Source organism: Cryptomeria japonica, chromosome 2 (genome assembly GCF_030272615.1).
Source record: "Cryptomeria japonica chromosome 2, Sugi_1.0, whole genome shotgun sequence".
NCBI lineage: Eukaryota > Viridiplantae > Streptophyta > Pinopsida > Cupressales > Cupressaceae > Cryptomeria > Cryptomeria japonica.
The window spans coordinates 96,992,356-97,013,464 of record NC_081406.1 but is presented as its reverse complement, the minus strand read 5'-3'; positions in this window follow the sequence as shown (position 1 = coordinate 97,013,464).

Here is a 21,109-nt window from a genome sequence, read left to right as displayed (position 1 = left end):
TGAGGACTCAATGTTTGCAAGTGTTTAGACTCAAAATGACTCCAAGAAAAATGTGTTGTTTGATGTAAAAATGTTTTGCATACACTTGAAGACACAAAAGACACAATGTTTTGCTGTTTGGTCTTGAATGTTTTGAATGTTTAACATAAGTCAAGCACAATTCTTATGGTTGGCCAAGACAATAGTTGTTGATCCCACATGGGGTTTTACCCCCGAGGCTATGCTATTCAGAGCGGATACTTAGATGCTTGACCTCACTGGCTCCACCCTCGGCACTCACTTCTCGGGTCAGCCAAGCATCAGTCCCCACGAAAACTCCCCGTGGCGAACTTTGTATCTCTACTAAGAACTGTATGTGTGTGGGCCGCTACCAGAGGTCCGACCTCCTGCCCCAACATCTAGAAGGATTTGGGCTTCTAAATCAAAAAGGTGCTAGTAAGGGCATCCGCTCGTGTGGCCATACATGCAGCACTTTTAGCTCTGTAAATACAGAAGGCTCCCAGCCGGTAGGGGTTACGCCCTACAACTGATCAAATAAATTTGATCAAACGGGTTTATGGGGAGACATAGTGTCGGTATGAACTAATCAGCACACGTTATTCATAGTTTTCACCATGAATACAGTTATTTATAGTGGTTTGGAAGAAGATGGCTTTTCTTTTGCTACCACTTGGGTCGTTCTCTTCTCACTAGTAGTCCTAATGACCACACGGGAAGACAGGCCCTCTAAAGATTAAACAAAAGGAGCCTATTGCTCAAGACACAAAAGACAGTGATTCAATTTTAGTGCACCAATTGAAGTGTTTGCTAGTCTATGAAAACAAGGCACACAATAAAAATCCAAAACCCTTGCCAAGGACCTGCAACAAAGATTTGTTAGTAGTTTGGATTGTTTCAAATAATCACCCCTTCCTGCAAGCACACAAGTTAGGTAAATTTTAAACCCAAAAGACTTTGTGAAAATAGGGGCCTTCAACCAAACGATTTAGCCTTCAAGACAAGCTGCACCAATTTTGTTAGCTAGATCTGAAAATGTTAGCTCAAAATAAACCAGATCTGAAACCCTAAATGCAAAAATCCAAAAACTGAATCAAAAAAAAAAAAATCCAAAATTTTGAATTGGTGAACACAGACGCGGTTACCCTCAATGCAGACGCGCCTAGGTGACACAGACACGGTTCTGTGAGACATAGATGCGACTACAGAACTCAGACGCGCTTCCTGGACACAGACGCCACCAAAAACATCACAGACGCAACTTTAGAACACAAACGCGCTTTCCTGGAACCTGCAAAATAAAATATTGCCAATAACACAGACGCGATTCCAGAGGTCGCAGATGCGCCAGAAAATCAAAAACGCGATCCGAAAGTACGCAGACGCGGAAATATCAAAATGTTGCCGAAAACGTCAGATCTGCAACTTCAAAATACAAAATCTGCAACAAGATGTTAAATGCAAAAAGGGACAAGAGTCCCACCGGGCGTGCCAAAATGTATATGGTGAAAATGGATAACAATAATAACGATATTGAAAGGCTAAATGAATTCAACCACAAAACCCTAGCCTAACAACTACAAAGATCCACCATAACATATGAAGATTACCTAAGACAATGCAAATCAAATGAAACCACAAAGATTATACCATCACATGTCCAATAGGGTTTGGATCTCCATTCTTCCTATCTCCATTGATCTTGCTTGATATATTTGCTCTCAGATTTTATATGCACAAGAGCTCAACAAAGAACGGAATGTGGTTGCAAGTAGGATCGTAGTGTAGTCAAGTCCTTGAGATTTTTCATTAGCTCATTAGGGTTTGATAATGAAGAAAGCATCTCCTTATATAGAAGACACTATATGAAATGGAGGGATAAGATTGAGAGGTGTAAAAGGAGGTCGGCTATGATTAGAGGGTAGGTAAAATAAATAATAAAATAATGAAAGGGGTAGGTAGTGTATAAGTTAAGAGATGAATGACATGTGTCATAGGTAGAAAAGGTTAATGAATTAATTAAATAAATAAAGATTTATTTAATTAATAGAAGAAGTGGGATAATTAAATAAATAAAATATTTATTTAATTTAAGAAAATGATAATTTAAATAAATAAATGTATTTATTTAAATGAGAAATAAGGCTAGAAGAGGATAAATGAATTAATTAAATAAATAAAGATTTATTTAATTAATAGAAGAATTAAGCTTAGATAATTAAATAAATAAATATTTATTTAATTAGATTGGACAATTTTGGGTGTCTACATGTAGTACCAAAGTCGAAGAAATATCAAGATGTGGGCTGAATTTATCGCAACTGGCCATTTGACCTTAGGGATGCAAAGTGTTTGAAGTGTTTTTGTTTTAGTCAAATACCAAAGTACAAATTGAGCCGACTTCAGGCTTTGGAAAGAAAAAACACCTAAAATACACTTAAAGAAAAGGGTCATAAAAAGTCCAAGGATTGGGTTGATCTAGACCCATACTCATTTGTGCCTTTGAGGCAACATTCTTGTGTTTGTGTTCTTGCTTTGTTTTCTTGTCAAAGAAACATCATAAAATCAAAAAATCAAAACAAGTATTCATCCAACCAAACATTTTTTCAAAACAACCAAAAAAATCAAAAACAAAGAAAAGTATCAAACGTTATGACCATTCTTCACATCTTGAGAAAAAAGAATCTTCATCAACACAGCAACTTGAAGAAAAGACCATTGAGCTCAAAGGCTTTGATCAAAAGGAGGAAATTCTTTTATCTAAATAGACAAATCTTTGTCTCTCATAGAGTTTTTCTACGTCACATGCGTCTCTACCTTCAAGGCAAATCAAACAAATTTGATTCAGAGTCATTAAACCGCAAAGCTTTTATGCAATATAGAGCTTTGAGTTGTCACAAAAACCAAGGAGGCAATATCAATCCCAACTTCTTCCCAGACATTTGTATCACTTACAACGTAGCTCAAGAAATGCCACCAACGCCCGAAAGGGAAGAGGTAGAATTTGTTCCATTTGTGACACAAAGCTTTTATTGAAGTTAAAACATTTCATCCATTATCTCATTCACACATCATCTCATTCATTTTTAAATCTCAAAACATTAAAGAGGTTCTTGTCCTAAGTTCTCTTTTGGATATTGCTTGAATCAAACACAAAACATCACTTTTAGATTGTTTCTACATCTAGGATAAGCTCATCTTAAGAGACATATCTACGCAGGTTAAAACTAGTTTATGAGTGAATCCTCTCATTACTAGGTAGTTAAGTCTATAACACATATTAGATTTCTCTAAACCTTATCACAACAAACCTTATCAAAAACAACAAGCAATTCAAAGAAAGAATTTCGGTCACATCTACCTTTAAGTGCTAGAGATCCACATGCAAAACAATTCACCAACCATCAATCTTTCATTTCATCAACAACTCATCATCATTTTCACCCAACTTCAACAAAAACTCATAAACAAAATGGCTCATACCCGATCACAGTCAAGGCAACAAGAAATAGAAATTGAAGAAGAGGAGGAGGAAAATATCAATGAATTTCAAGAAGTACTTGGAGGAAATGTTAATGACGAAAACCCAAGTACTCCTACTCCTACAACAATAGAAGGGGCTCACCACAACCCTCTCTTTAATAGACTTTTTGACGAGATACATGCTCACTTTTTAAAGCTTCCTCAAGAAGGAGCCAAACTCCCCTTTGACTTTGATCTTGCACAACTAAGACAAGCATTAGAATGACAAAGTCGCCATGAAGAAGAAAGAGGTAGAGATCCCATCAGATATAACATTCCTCGAGGCAACCCACCTCCTCCTCCTCTGAATGACATAGAGATGTTGCGGCAACAAGTGGAAAATCTCGCCCAACAACTTCGTAGTGGCATAAAGACTAATCAATTTTCACTCAATGACATTTGTCCCTATCCCTTTGATAGGAATCTTTATATGCCACCTTTTCCACGAGGGTTCGAAACACCCAAGTTCGAAAAGTATAGAGGAAAAGGAGATCCTCGCGATCATGTTAGAGAATTCCATTCAGCTTGCCTCAAAGTGGCATACGAAGATATGTACCTCATGCACCTTTTTCCCTAAAGCTTGGGAGGAACAACCACATCGTGGTTTTCCCGACTACCAGGTGGCATTAGGACCTTTGAAGAGCTAGTTCAGAAGTTCTTGGCACATTACTCTCATAACATTGAACGTGATATCACCATGGCTGATCTATGTAACACTAAATAAAAACCAAGTGAACTATTCTCAGTCTTCCTGCAACGATGGCGTTAAATGTCTAGCACACGTTCTCTTCAGTTTCCTGAACAAGAACTAGTGGAAATATTTATTTCCAACTTAAAAGAAGAAATGGAGTTTCACCTGGACGTCAAAGACACAGACTCTTTCAATGACATGATCACCAAAGGCTTAAAATGTGAGTGGGCTCTTATCAAGAAAGGACTTATCAAAAACTATAATGAACCAAAGGATGGTCCTCGCTCACGCTTCAATAGTGACAAACCAAGCTTTTGGAACAAAAACAAAAATGTTGTCAACGACGGGGTTGTGGATGCAAGAACTATCAAAAGTGCACAACCTGTAGTTCAATTTGTAGGATAGAATCCCCCACCTCAGACTAACACAGTTGCTCCTCCAAATCAACACTGCAATACATCTCACAATGAACCCAAACCTCGTCAACAAAAACAAAAGCACATATACACTCCCTTAGGGGAACCCATCGAAACAGTATTACGACAACTGATTTCTCAAAATCTAGTAACTCTACCCAAAACATCAAACTATGAACCTCAAGTCAAACCTGCATGGTGGAGGGATACTAAACATTGTGATTTCCATCAAGGGAGAGGACACAAGACAAGCAATTGTCACAGATTGAAAGATCTTATTCAGGATCTTATTGATCGAGGTGAAATCGAAATCGAAGGACATGACCCAAAAACAACAAACAATGATCATCTGATGTTCAAAAGTCCACTTCCATCACAAGATCAACGGGGTCCTTCCACTTCCAGGAGAGGCACTAATACCACTGATTATATGCAAGCCACGTATAATTATACTATAAATTACTTGTACGATGCCAGTGAACAAATTGCAACTATAACCATCAAAAATCCCAGCTCCACTTGCAATGTTGTTACACATCACAACAAGATTACTATAAAGGTAGCTCCACAAGGCACCCCATCTATCCCAAAGCAGTACAATCTTGTGGAACAGTTAGACAAAACACCCGCATTGATATCTATCCTAAAGCTATTGTGCCTATCTCCATCCCATAAAAAAATCTTGGATCCAGCTCTCCAAGAGGTGTCAGTCCCTACAAACCTAAATACAGATCAATTCCAAGCCATGGTTGGAAGTCTAAAGTCATCACCTTGTCTCACTTTTTCTGAAAGTTGCAACTCTTCCTTCTTGCAATCTCATAACGCTTCACTACACATTGAAGGATTTATCAACCAGCATAGGATCAAGCGAGTCTTGATCGATAATGGAGCCAGCCTAAATATTTGTACACTGCAATTGGTCACCACTTTGGGATATGCAATAGAATCAGTGGATCCTCGCAAGAAGATCACAATCAAAGCTTATGATGATGCAGAGCATTCATCCAAAGGATTTGTGGTACTACCTATCCAAATGGGCCCTGTGGTGAAGCATATCATCTGTCAAGTTCTGGACCTTTATCTGCCATACAATCTATTGTTAGGAAGACCTTGGATACACGTCATGCAAGCTGTTCCATCCACTTACCATCAATGTATCAAGTTCCCACATAATAGTGTAGAGATCACAATCCTGGGTGATGCAAACCCCTTTGCATATTGTCATAATAGTAGTCATCAACCAGAGATTACCGTTCCTAATAATAGAGAAGCCATCTCCTCTACATCATACATAAGTCCAACCTCTCTTGCCAGTTCAAACACCACTATACCCAAGCAAGAAAAGCTTAAGATGAAAATAGCAGAGGAAGGTCCTAGGGAATACAATTTGAGTCAACTCTTTTGTGTGGGACAAATGCCCACTTCTCCTAGAACACATGGAAAACCTCAGCAGTTACTTCAAACACCACTGATCACACCAGCATGAACTTTGACACCTTTCATCCTTGGGAAGAGTCAAGAAGAAGAAACTAGAGATGAGGACTTAGCGGAATGGATCTACAAAGATCCCATCACCACCGATATACCATAAGCTACACTTCCCACGAATCAGTATGGCAAAAGCCTCCTCATTATGCAAAGAATGGGTTACGATGGTCAGAGTGCTTTGGGACCTTGCAAACAAGGAAGACATGAACCACTACAGCCAGAATTAAAGCCCAAGGATAATGCAGGCCTAGGCTTTCAAAAGGAGATATTTCCTAAGCTCAGATTCAAAGGAAAACCCAGCAAACCACTATATCGGCCTATTGCAAAGAGAACACCTTTTATTATCAAAGCAGCATCAAACACTATCGCAACTGCCCCACCGAGGCTCAAAATCCCAACACAACCATCTACAACGCCAATCATCCCACCAATCAAACCAGTGATCCCATCAGCAGCAGCAATAACATCAATAGAAACATTAGCAACAACAACTATATCAGAACCCACAGTAGCATCTACAACACCAGCGGTTCCAGCAGAAGCAACAAAGTCAACACTACCGATACTCCCTGTATCGGATTCATTGATCCCCATCATCCTTCTTGCAGCACCGATCATTTCATCTACAAAGGTACATCAACCGATCACACCTGCAGTGTTTAACTCAAAGGACATCCCAGTATGGTATAGTAATCGGATATTGGAAAGTGATTCAGAGACCGACTCACATGAATGGGAATTTGATTCCATCTAGCTTAATACTTCAGATGAGGAAGACACATCACTACCTCCACCTCGCAAAGACATCCCTATTTACGGAGAAGCACAAATAAAGACCTCTTGGGTTCCTGAGCTGGAAACATCTTCCACAGACCCTACGTCACATCCTACGCCTGATTCTGATAGGGAGAGTACCATCAACGACCTTTACAATAATGTCTTAACCATCATCGAGTTAGACCTTGTACATTCGAAGTAGGTGATCTTGTTCTTCGAGAAAATCCTCATAACCAACCCAACTGAGAACATCAAGGAAAGTTTGAATCAAATTGGCTGGGTCCATATGTTGTCACTGTTGTATTTGGGTCTGGGGCATATCAGTTGGCTACTTTAGAAGGGGAACCACTAGTAGATCCGATCAACAGCATGCACCTCAAATAGTTTTATACATAAGTTGTATAGAGCATCAGCCTCCCATATATACTGGCAAAAATACCAAAAACATCCAGATAAATGACCTGAGAAAATACAAAAACATCAAAATAGTAATGAAAAACCATGCATCCAAATGGTGAACAAACCACTCTGGTGGCACCTTGGGTAAGTACGGTGGTGAAAACCTGGCAAACAAGCGCCACTCGTAACAGCTATGGCTCCATTGTCTTTCAGACTTGTTGCGATCACATTCATTACATACACACATCCATCCACCCAAACCATGGCTTGTTATAAATCTGCAACTGAGATAGTGCTCCATGCGTCTTGCATCCCGCTTTTTCATAGTCATGTCTAAACTGGGGGCAGTGCCCTTAAATCTAGTTTGATGGAGGTGGATTATACATTATTCTTATGATTCGTTGGGTTCGTCATTCAAAACTATCTCACAAAATCCAAAAACATTCAAAATATGTCACAAAATCTAAAAACATCAGAAAACATCAAAAATCAAACAAAAACATGGCAACACATTGTACATACTCATCCAAGCAGATACCCAACAAGCATTGAAAAATACTCGCATGATGATCACTTCTCCAAATTGACCAAACAATCAACATCAACACTCAAAACTGTCTTCAACAAGGATGCATCCTTCCTTACCAAAAACAAAGACAAAATGACATTTTCTTTGACAAGAAAATTATGTGTTAAGCTATCAAATACTTATTTGATTTGTGAGTAATTCATTCATTTATATATAGCAGGTTCCTATGCTACTCTAGGATATCCGCAAGTGATTAAGAGTAGCCAAGATGGTTCCTGCGGCATTGTTTGTGTATCTTCGGTGCTTTATTCCGATGAAGTTCTGGGGCATGTCCTAATGGTGTCTACGTGGGAAGTTCACTAAGCTACATGATCTTATGCAAAATGCAGTCATAGATCACTATGGCTTGCTGACTACAGCGTATACCTCGACCATATGAGCATGAACCATTACCAAGGATCCATATTCTTTATTCTTTATATATATATATTGTTTTGATTGCAAGATCAATGCTCCTTCTTTGGTTCCTCCTCATCCAATTTGGATAAAGGTTTTTGTCTCTTATTAAGGTGTGAACTTGTTTTAGGATATGACCAACCCAAGATCAAGGAGGATGATCCAGGTCATGCATGAACAGAGATGATCCTTGTCTGTTCCACAAGGAATACTTTGGTCAACTTGACCCATTATATAAAGTTGTTTGTATTAACTTGCTATATCAAATCCATGTAAGAAATACTCTGGTCATCTTGAATCATTATGTCAAGATGCTTGTATTTTCTTACAACATTTTAAAGCTCGATGATGAAAAATAAAGCACTATGGATCGTCATTTCACCTCATTTGTTTATATGTTGCATTCTGTTGCATATCGCCCATCCATTCACTCATTCATATGTATGATTTGTATGCAAATGTGAACAAAGTTAAAATGCGCAGTTCTGTGACAATTCAGCTAGTCTTGGATACAATCACGACCGAGTACGCTGATACATCATCAATGCATCAGGCAAAACCTCAAATACCTTGCATTCATCATGATCATCTCATCATCATTACATTTAGTTGCATTTTGCATCAAGTACATTTCATATCATTTTAGTTGTTTAAAAATGCATATAGTTCATTATCATTTATTAAACATTAGTCTTCTTATATCATCTCATCATTGCATAATGTTTAGATTCATACATATAAACCATTTGCCCTTGATTGTATTAGCCATTTACTATGCATTCATTTAGTGTCAGCTATCCATTATCATATTATCATCCTTTATTATCCTTTATCATTGCATACATTCATTTATCTCTTCATTAGTTAAAAAGTGCATTCATTCATCCATTATTAAGTGTCTTATTAGGTTCATTTTAGGATTCATTTAAAATTGCATTCATTATCCCTTTTTAATTGCATTAAGGTATAGTTATTAACCATAAGTTGCATTATCATCACATTATCATTTTTACTTAATCATATTTAGGACATTTAGAAACATAAAACCATTTGTCTCCAAACATTGGTTCATACCATTTTATATATCCATTATACGTATGCATTCATTTAGACATCATCATATAAACATTTGTACTTTACATTTGTTTATCCATATTTCATTCATCTAAAAACATCTAGATACATTTACACACATAGAATCATTCATTCAAAACATTGCAATAACATCATTGCATATCATTATCTCATCATTATATCAAACATGAAGCACAAAAATCTTGTTCATAAATCATCATAAGCATACATCATCATCATGGCATTACATACATAAAGCATTACATCAAACAAAACATGTACACATGTATAAACCTGCATTCATATGTCAGTATCCAACATCATAAATCATCATAAAAACATACATATAGGAATCATCTCATAAATGCATACATATACATGTATCCATCTAAGCATAAACTCATAAAATCACCATCCTGCATAGCATCCATACATAACAAAATGCATATCATCAAAATATGGGATCTCCTCATATATCATCTCATGTATCCGAGTACAATGAAGTCTACAAAATCGGCTATCAAGAGCCATCCAAGACATAGTCCAAAATAACAATATAAATACATATATGCAAAAATGCTCTCTTAGATGCCACTCTGACCAGATACTGCACCACCATCGCCACCTTCTCCACCACTAGTCCTCGCACCATCCGATCTATTTCTCCATGGAGGCCCCATCAAACCCCCACTAGCTCCTGCACCCCCTGACCTATCTCTCCGTAGTGGACCCATCACTCCCCCACTGCTCTGCATCCTCCAAGATCGCTCTGATCTGGCCTGTCGCATCTATGAATAGTTCAGTGCTCGCTGACTAGCTGGCACCACCTGCACATATAGACCACGCCAATAATCAACCTCTCCACCTGCTCTCCGTACCTCCCTTGCAAATGCCTCCACAGACGACCCCTGTCCCTGTACTCCCTCCAAAACCCTCACTCTCATGCAACTGGACCACCCTGTCAACGGCTTGATCTCTCTCCCGTAACACTACAATCAGCTCTGACTCTCGTGCAAATAGCTGCACATCTCTCGCTGCAACCTCTGCCTCCAAATCCTCCACCTGTGTCTCGGCTGCTGTTAGTCGAGTATGCAAATGTGCTAGCATATGCTCCCAAGGATCACCACCCCCTGTCGCTCCCTCCCCTGTCTCCATAGGTGCCTCTCCAGTGGCTCCCTCCCCTCTATCCATCAGTATCTCCCTCTCCATACCTCGGCCACCTAATCTGACTCCGCCCGACACCAATGGTCCCTATGATATCAGCAGTGGCAATCTGCCTCTCCCTCTCCGTTGGACCCGACCACCTAAGCCACCACCTCCACCATCTCCTCCTCCTCCGTCACCACCATCCCCCCTCCCTCATCCACCTATCATCGATCCTCGACCTCCTCCCCTCCTCCATCTTCATCCCCTCTCCTCCTCAAAATCAGGAATAGGCTCTGTTGGATCTGATATCCGCAAAATCGGATGAGCCGCCCTATACTGTGTATACTCATCTGACACCCCAGCATCCACCACCCTCGGTCGTATATCCCATGGCCTCGCCTGAAGCATCTGGAACTCCGCTAATGCCTGATCATATTGAAGTACTGGCCCTCATGCATATCTCTCTCGGACCACTCTGGCGTACTCTCCTGATCCCCTAGGTAATCCCTGTTGCTGTCCAAACTGCCTCATCACTCTACCAGGCACCTATCTCTCTACATCGTAGGATGTCCTCCCAATGAAGAATCGAGTCATAAATACATACGGCAAGGCCTCCGCATCATCCTCCCAAGGCTCACACTCCAGATAGGGTCTCCAAATCACTGCATCAAGATCATCCAATGCCCGCCGCCACCACTCTAACTTCCCCAAGTGAGGCTAACTCATCATGTCAATGTACATGAACATATAGGGCTGATCAACTGCCCGAAATCTCAGAGTCATTGTTCGCATCATCGGTAAGTGCTCCCACGCCCAAATGTGCAGTAGCGTCACTCCCACTGCCAAAGAGCCTCTCCCACGGTACGCTACCTCATGCAGCTCTTGATACATGTGCGCTAACACGCACGGTCCCCAGGCAAATCGGGTCCCCTCCGTCATCATCTTCTCTATAACATGTCCCCATCCAATGGCCAGACCATGCGAGTGCCTATTAGGACACAGTAGCCCTCCCACGATCCCAGACAAAACTGCGGGCAATGGCTCGTACAACATTGTGATCTCCTCCCAGGCTATGGAGCCGTCATCAATGAACACGTCCTCATCAAAGAATCGCTACACCGCTAGAGTCCCCCAGGATCTATCATAAGTGACTAACTCGCCCCAAATGGGAATATGTAGGATGCGCCATACATCCTCCAATGTCACTGTCATCTCCCCCTGTGCTAGGTGAAACGTGCGCGTCTCACTGTGCCAGCGCTCTGTCAAGGCTGTAATCAAACCGTGATTCATCCGAATCATGGGCATATACATCACATCATACAGCCGAGTCGCTGCAATGCAATCAATCTCGGCTTCTGTCAGCCGATCTCGTAACCCCTATGTCACTGGATGTCTCTCGTGTAACTATAACACGCGTAGATCCTCCTACACACAGGTATCAATCAATCATCATCAGTTGTTTTGTTTTCAAACTTTCTTAAAAGTTTAAACCTAGACTATCAACAGATACTTTGATCAAGTATCTTCGAGTCTCAACAGGTAAGCAATCATGGCACACCTAGACTTCAACAGGCATTTATCCTAATGACCTAAGTCTCATCAGGGCTGCTATGGTTCAAAACAACTCTCACTTTCACATCCCTATTCATCCATCATTGGCATCAGGAGATTTTTGTTCACACAAACCGGGGCATCTATTTTCCACAAAATTAGCGCTACTTCCTAAACAATAGCGTTATTTCCTAATCAATAGCGCTAAACCCCTAACAAAAGCACTTAATCAACCCTACAAAAGCGTTCAAATTGCAAAAGTGCTACAAGACCTATGCAATAGCGCTGCTTAAAGACAAAAGTGTTCAATTGACCCCTCAATAGCGTTAAACAAACAATAGCGCTCAAACATACCTACAATAGCGCTCATCTTTACAATAGCGCTCATCTTGACAAAAGCGCTCAAACAACAGCCCAATAACGTCATTGTGGTACAAAAGCGCTAGTTAATTGGACAAAAGCACCAAAACATAGTTTCAGCGCTATTGTCCTAACTCAACTTGGACTCAGCAAAAAACATGACAAAAATGCGTAAAATTCAAAATTTCAAATTTACGTATCGTTGGTCCGTAGTCGTCTGGCCGATGGAATCGACGGACTGGCTCGAAACGGTGCTCTGCAATGGGTACCGACATCCTGACTGCTGCTCGCTCCTCCAAAACGTCATTATCAGAGCTCTGGTTTCACACTAGTCGCAGTAACAAATGATCCTGTTTTCACCCCTTTCTCGCCATATAAACCCTTCGCCATCACTGTAACTTTCCCCCGCTCACCGCTGTGGTCCCCGTAAAATTCCCGAGCCTCCCATTTCTCTATTTTACCTCTGATTTCTTCTATTTTTCACCCGCGTTGCTAACTTCTTCTCTTCTACCACCCTGCCAATTTTCATTCTTTTTTGAGAAATCGCATGATTTTTTCAAAAAAATTCGACCCATCTGTCGAGGGGGCATACCACCCATTAAATTAACATTTTATGGAGCATTTCTTCACACCTATTTTTCTTTCTTTGAAACGATGCGATAAACTGTATCATCTCAAAGAGGGGCAAATGTAGTCACATAAATCTGTCCATTTTAATTAAATAAATATTTGCTATTTATTTGATTAAAAATCCACTAGCCATCAATTAATTAAATTGACATTTAATTAATTCATCTTCAAACATTCTCCTATTAATTAAATAAATTATTCAATTTATTCTAATTAATTCATTATACCAAATTCACAATCAATTAAATGAATAAATCATATTTATTTCATTTAATCCCTTTTTTCCTCTTTTAAATAAATTAAATCAAACATTTATTTAAATCATTTATCACCCCCCCACTTGCATTTTCCTACAAAAGCAACTTGCACACATTTATTGAAATAAATTAAATTATTTTAAATAAAAATCCTATTTTCCCTCACCCACCAAATCCATTTGCAAACCTAACCCCCTTCTAGATTCTTCTAACCCCTTCCTAATTAGCCTAATCCATCCCCTAATTATTGTCACATTCCTAAGCAACTTGGAGTCACTTCTCAAAGACTTCAAAGTCTTTGAAAAGCATTTAATGTTTTGTGTGTTCAACAATTTAACTTCCAAAGTCTTCCAAAACCACTAATGGCTCTTACATGACCATTAATGACTCTTAATAACCATTTATGGTTATTTCAATTTGCACTCATGGGTCTCCTCAAGCATTTATTGCTTTGACCATGGTTATCCTTTTTGCCTTTGCACAAGAGTATATCCATTGGATAAAAGCTTTATTCTTTGAATAAAGAATTTATTCACTCAACCCAACCTTGACCCTAACCCCCAAGTTAACTCTCAGGTCATGTCAAGCATTCAATGCTTATTCCCTCTCCTCTCAACCTATCTCACATTGACACTTGTCATCCTGGGATTGGGTTGAAAGCCCTCACATGGATTGAATATCATTCAATCCTGACCCTTGTTGAGATTACTCAATCTCAACCATCCATTGCTCCATTTTTCCTATAAATAGAGCCCATTTCTTCATAATCCAGATCCTGAAAACTTGTATGCATTTAATCTATAGTGAATTTTAGAGAGCATTTTAGCATAATAAATTCATATAATTGTCATTTTGGTTTAAAACAAATCATCTTAGTATCTATAGCATCTAGTATTAGCTTTTCATTCATATTTAGAGCAAATACTTTAATCTTGAATCTCCATAAGCATCCATAGTGCAAAAAGCTGCTGAGAGCTACACTATTTTGGAACTTGGAGAGGAGAGGAACAAGGAAGGAGAAACTACCAGCATGGTAGAGAACATTTGGAGGAGCTTAGTTGCTTTTTGTAGATTCCTTAAGCTTTCTTTTTGCTTAGTAGTGTCTTTATTGATATGCTTGCTTAGAATAGTTTTTAATTTATGATTTTCTAACATCTAACAATCGACTCTTTTTGTTTCTTGTTCGGTGTTTGTTTATCCTAACATTGTCCTTTTTGCAGAGCATCAACTACATAACATTTCATTAATGCAATCTTCATGCAAATGGCAACAATCTCCCCCTTTGGGATTGATGGCAATACAAATATCAATATCATTGATTGTTGTGATTGTGAATAGGAATCCTGGTTTACATTTTACCATGTACTCTCCTTGTCTGCAGCTTGTCACTGGTTCTTCTCCTTGTCACTGGATCTTCTCCCATAATCACATAGTTCTTCTCCCCCTTGACAATATCCCAAATTGAAAGTAAAACATGCAATGTAAAACTTCATTGTTAAGCATCAACAACCTGCAACTTGATGCTCCCCCTGTGGAATAACTCCACTTCTACACCAATCCTGCTGTAAAATTCTGCAAGTAGCTCCGGGACTAATGTAATCTACATTATGCTCAAGTTACCTCATGAAGGGGTACAACCCCTAGCTGACTTCTAAGATACTCAAAAGTAGTCTTACGCAGAGGTTTAGTAAAGATATATGCAATTTGCTCCTTGGTAGAAACATGCTCCAAGATCACATCTTTACTCTGCACTTTTTGCCTCAAGAAATGATACTTCAATTCAATATGCTTGGTTTGTGCGTGCAAGACATGGTTCTTTGAAATATTTATGGCACTGGTATCGTCACATAAGATCTTTATAGGTTCTGTAAACTTCATCTTGAAACCTTCTAAAATGTGCCTCATCCAGATAGCTTGGGTACCTCATCAGGCTTTGTTGTCGAGACCCAAATTTCCCTTCATCATGTAGTTGCATTTTGCTTCATGCATTTAGTTTTTTAGCTACTCCCTAAGTTCATCTTAAGGGGGGTGTTAGAGTTATCATATATTAGCTAATAATTATTTATTTAATTATTAATCTATTATCCTCTACACTTAAGCTAAACTTAGGCATTTAATAATATTGTAGGTATTTAATAATTATTCCAATTATTAAATACACTTTATCCCTTTAGGGTTTCTTTAGGGTTGCATATTCTCCTTTTATAAGGATTGTATTGTACTTTTTTATATTAATTCCCTCTCTGAATGATAATCTTTTTCTTCGGAGCCATTATTATTTTTTGCTTCCATTCTTCTCTTGTGACGAGTATTTTGCTTGCAAGGGTTCTTGGGATCTCTAAAGTTGTATTTCTCAACTTCTTCACGCCCTTTGAAAAAACCAAAGTTATTCTTCTTTGTATAATTGTGAATCTCTCAAGGATAAAGCATCCTTACAAGAAATCAACCTAATTCTACATTATCAAGTTTGCACTTGTTTCTACAAATTTGTATAGAGTTTGAAACACAATTTCATTTACAAAGGTGTTCCCTTGACCTCCTACCTTACTCAATTTTTCAAGAAAAACTATATTTCTTCTTATAAGATGAGTAGTTTGGTGTGATAGTCCTTCACTTTTGCTTCCTTCAATGATCCATGTAAAGATAAAATGAACAAGATAACATGGTCCAAGGAAAAATATTGAAATATGGTTGTTTTTTATATTAAAAGTGACAAAAGAAGGGTGTTGACCCTATACAACGATAGATCAAAAAGACCACAAACAACTAGTTAAGAACGAACCTTTGAAAACAAAGGTCAAAACAAACCAATTACAACACACTAACAAAACAGCTAGTAACCCACATCAAAGGTGGGTAGAAAAATCACCCACAACCTAGGGAGGAGTTTGGGGAGAGGAGGAAGAATGATCTTTCCTCTATCAATAAACAATGGTCCAAGAAATACTATCATTTGGAACACCATCACAAGGGGGCCCAAGAGGGGGGAACCCCATAGTGAGACTATCAACACCAGGAGCAGAAAGTTGACCAGGCAACAAAACCTCCACTGAAGGATGGAATAGAACATGAGCAACAAACGAAGAAGGTTTCATGAGTTCAGAGGGGGCCACACCAATAGCAAGAGGTGGAGGAGGATTCATGGGGCCTTAAGAGGCCACATCAGTAGCATGAGGCAAACCATCATCCTCGGAGGAAGCATCAATTGCATGTGAAGAGTCAATAGAGGAATATTGAAATATAGTTGTTTGTTTCAACAAAACCTAATGTTTCAACTTGAAGTTTGACTTAACAAATAGAATATATGATTACAATATGACATGTACAAGAGTAGTCGACCCCCTTAAAAAAAATCCATACTTAAAAATCAAACCCGCAAAACCTGAACCTAAATTGATAACGTGGGAAACAACATTTATCTATTGTTCACATTAACAAACTCTTTCTTATGAAAAATAACTATGGCGAGAATGTTCTTTGGGTATTCAAAAAGTTCAAATTTTTTAAATGTGTTTCTTGTTTACATATGGTTGTAGAATAGCACAATAATGACTAAAGTACAACCTTTAGTTTGATGTACATTGGGGATTACTTAAGTTTTGAAACATTTAGTAAAGTCGCTAAATTATATTAGTGTTTCTTGTGTCAATTTACACACTACATTTTAAGAATCCTTCTAGAAATCAACTTTACCTCATATGCCCCACCTTAATCTCTAGCATCTACCAACCCAAGGTTATATTCATCCACGCACAAATCTTTTAGTAGACATTTGAGTCTCTCACTTGAAATCAATGCAGGTTTATAACTACCATTTTTTGCTTATTATGCATGCACTGCTATACTAGAAGTTGATGATGCAAATCTCTACAAATTTTAATGCTTGTCAAATTTAGCTAGGATTGGTAAGGTTGTAGATGAGATAGGGTTCTTGGTGCTAAGCACTATAATGTTTGTGAGATGTTATTGTTGTCTTTATTCTCTTTCAGATTGGGAGGAAGATTTTTCGAGGAAGATTTTTCAAGCAAGATTCGGAAATGGAATTAGTTTTATGATTCAAAACAAACTAGTTTGTTTTCATGGAGTTATTTTTTCAAGGTTTGGGCATTAAAAAAATATTGAAACCAATTTACCTAGAAATTTTGTCGAGATGAAGAGTCTATTAACAAAATATACATGTTCTAATTTATATACAAATGCAAATATATTAAATCTAGGATGATTGACAATGGATGATAAAGATTACTAGATGAACATTCAAATTTCATAATACCCACACTACCCTTCAATACATAGTCCTTAGGTGAGAACAATGATCTATGTACTTTCTAGAAAGTATAGGTTAGCTAGAACTTATCACTTAAAAGGATTCATAGACAATATTTGAGGACTATTAAGTATAACTAATAGTCTAGGCTTCCAAACGACAATTGCTTCTAACCATGTTTTAGGACTATCTAAACAAAGACATTAATATTTGGCAATCCTACTCTATATAGGCAACATGCATAGTGTTTATGCAATTATGATACGTTCTTTGGTTGATTGTTTTTCATTTCTTGAAAAGCAAAATACAACAATATAAAATAGCTGCATAAAAGAAGCATATAACATGGGCCCTAGAAGCAAAAATTGTGTTTTTTTGCGATCAACCACAAAAATAAAAAATCACTAGGTTTTTATATTTCGTCTACCCCCCTAATTGCAATGTTTTAAATATATATTAGTTAACATTATTTTACTATTTTTTTGTATAAACACGTAAAATAACAATCGAATTGTCAAAATCTTGTGCAATCTCAATTTTAACGATTTTTTAACCTTTTCATTGACTTCAACCTACAATTTTTTTGTCAACTTATGTTTTTAAAAAACAGTTGCAACAATTATAGAAAAGAATACGTTTGATCCCAAAGAATGAAAGACTTTTTGGGTTGGTGTTTTCTATATACAAATGCAATTAGAACTTGGAGTTGTCGGTTTGAGATCAATCAATTGACTAAACCCTCTAGAAGGAAATATTGTGCACTATTTTAGGTCTTGTATCTTTATTTCCACTACTACAATTGAAAATGTAGTTTTAATTTATTAAGTTTGGTTTTAATTTTTTTATTTATTTATTATATAATTATTAAATATTATTTGTATAAATAAATTAATTATTAGTTTTAGTGTATAATTTTAGTACATAAATAACAAATTTATTAAAGTTAATCTTATGTTTCTAAGATGAGGGTGTTGGGGAGGGGACATCTCCCCATTATTGCCACCCAAGATCCAAAGAGATTTCTAGGGTGTCCCATTTTTCTAGGGGATTTCTAAGGGACTCTACTTGAGATGACCATGGGACTTCCATGGGTGACTTAACCATTCTTGAGACTTGTAGATGTCCCCATTGCAAGAAAAGAAAGCCAATATTTTAAAAATCAATGTTTTTTATCTGCATGCCATAAACCCCAACCCTAATGGTCTAGGCACCAAACCTTACACACTCACAAAAAGCTTACAAATAACAAGTTTCAACCTCTTTTCAAATCACTCCTAAGTTTCAAAATTGGTAAGGACTTGGTGTTACAAAAACTTGATAAATTTGTAAATATGGCATTCACCATGAAATCTTTTGTGGTTTCGAAGGCCTTAATTTGCACTTGACAACAAGGGTCACATCTCTTGACTTCACCCTTTATCATGACAAGGAATACACCAATCAAAGCGACAATGCAATGTTTTTATTGTTTAGTAATTTATTTAGAATACCAAATTACATTTGTAATTCTTATATATATATATATATATATATATATATATATATATATATATATATATATATATATATATATATATATATATATATATATATATATATATATATATATATATATATATATATATATATTATTTATGACTAATTTTTCAAGTACCGTATGTATTTGTGCCTCTCCTCACAAACCCCTTATAGTCATCCTGAAACATAGGCCCTTGGTCCCTCTCTTCCCATAACCTATCCCCTTATCAAGAAACTCCATGAAACATAGTATTTTATTTTATGTATAAATCTAACCGTTTTCATATTAAGTCTTGGAAAATGTTATATATTTAGTAGATGCAACTCTATTAATAAAATAGTTCATAGTCACAAGACTTGTAAGACTCACCCAACCTTAGTCAGTTCTTAGGCCTGTAGAGTAAGAAGAAGTTACAAGACTCATCCAAATTTGGCAAGTCCCCAGGTGAGTAGGTCAAAATGAGGCATGTGGACTCATGACCTAGGCAACTAGCAAGCCTAGTCAAACTTGTCAACTCTACAAGATTTTCTAAGTCGATAAAAGTAGACTCAACCAAGCGTATGAAAACCAAGAAGAAGAATAAGTAGATAAATTTGAAAAAATGCCTACACATAAAAACATGACACGTTTTTTGAGGACTTTTGGAGGATGGTTACTTTTATAATCAGGCATTGTTGAGGACGACTGTTGTGACGTTTTCACACATTGCCCGCTGCAAATGGGGACCCCCACTTTTTGCTTTCTAGTGTAGTTGTCTTAGTTTAGTCACCTAGCATGGTAGTGATCTCTTTATCTATTAACCTTTTGCTAGTGAGAGATGTGGTGTCTTTGATTGTCAGGAAGTGATCAAGTCAAGTTGTCTAGCAACAATTAGGTCTTCCTCTAGACTAGTTTGGAGCCTTCTCAGCTCTAAGTACTCAAGTGAAAGGTGAGAAATGTGTGAAAGAATGAAACTTGAGTATTAGTTGTCCTCCTTGGATTTTTGAAAGGAAATTCAAGGATGAAGCCTTCACCAAAGGGCAAAATCATCTTATCAAGCAAATGGCTAAGTGATGAGGAATGGAGTTGATTGATGCAATCGGCAACTTGGAGTTGATGAAATTGAACCAAGAAATGATCCTTCCTTGACAAGATAAAAACTTGTACCTAAGAAGAAACCTTCCTTCACACCCTCAAAAGAACGGCCTAGGAGGGAATTTTCCTTGACATGCTAAACTTGTTTGGAGCAAGTTGATGAGTGAAGAAAACATCATATTGGAGGTGAAGTGAATTGATCGACGAAGTGCTTGAAGGCAGCAAGTTTGATAAGGGGTGAAGTGAGTCATGAGATCAATAATTTGGAGAACTCAACCTTCCACTTTCACCTCAGCTTGAAATCCATGACCCTCCTTAGAGAATTCCTTTACACCTTGCTCACTTCCACTTGCTAGTCAGATCCACAAATTGGTTTGTTTCACTTCCAGTTGAGGCCTAAAAGCCTAGTCATACTTTACTTACATTTAAAGTCCAAAACCCTGACCTATCTTGATGACTTCTAGTGGCACTCAAAAAGTCTGACCACCCCTTGCACCACTTCCAATTGGCTATCAAAAGCTCGGCTTAGATTTACATGCCCTTCCATTCGCTGAGATCCATGCTTGGTAGAAGTTGAGCACTTGATGATTTTGAAAGATAATGTTGAAATAAATCCTATGAAGTCTACAAAGAATGAAATGCCTTGAATGATTCATTTAACAAGTGATATTGATGATGAAGTCACCATTTCCAATGCCCCCCTAAAAGCTCGACCTACCTTGGTAGTCATTTCTACTTGCACCCAAAATCCAGACACTTATTATGCTACACTTCCACCTCAAGGTTAAATCCACGACCTTGTTTGGATTATTTCCACTCGCTATCAAAAATTCCAACCTAAGGTGATTCAATGAGGGATATACTATTGTATCAGTGCCTTGATGAAGATAAGGTTGCATTCATGAGGAGAGGTAAGGATGATTGGAACATTTAAGGTTTATGAAGAAATCAAGCAA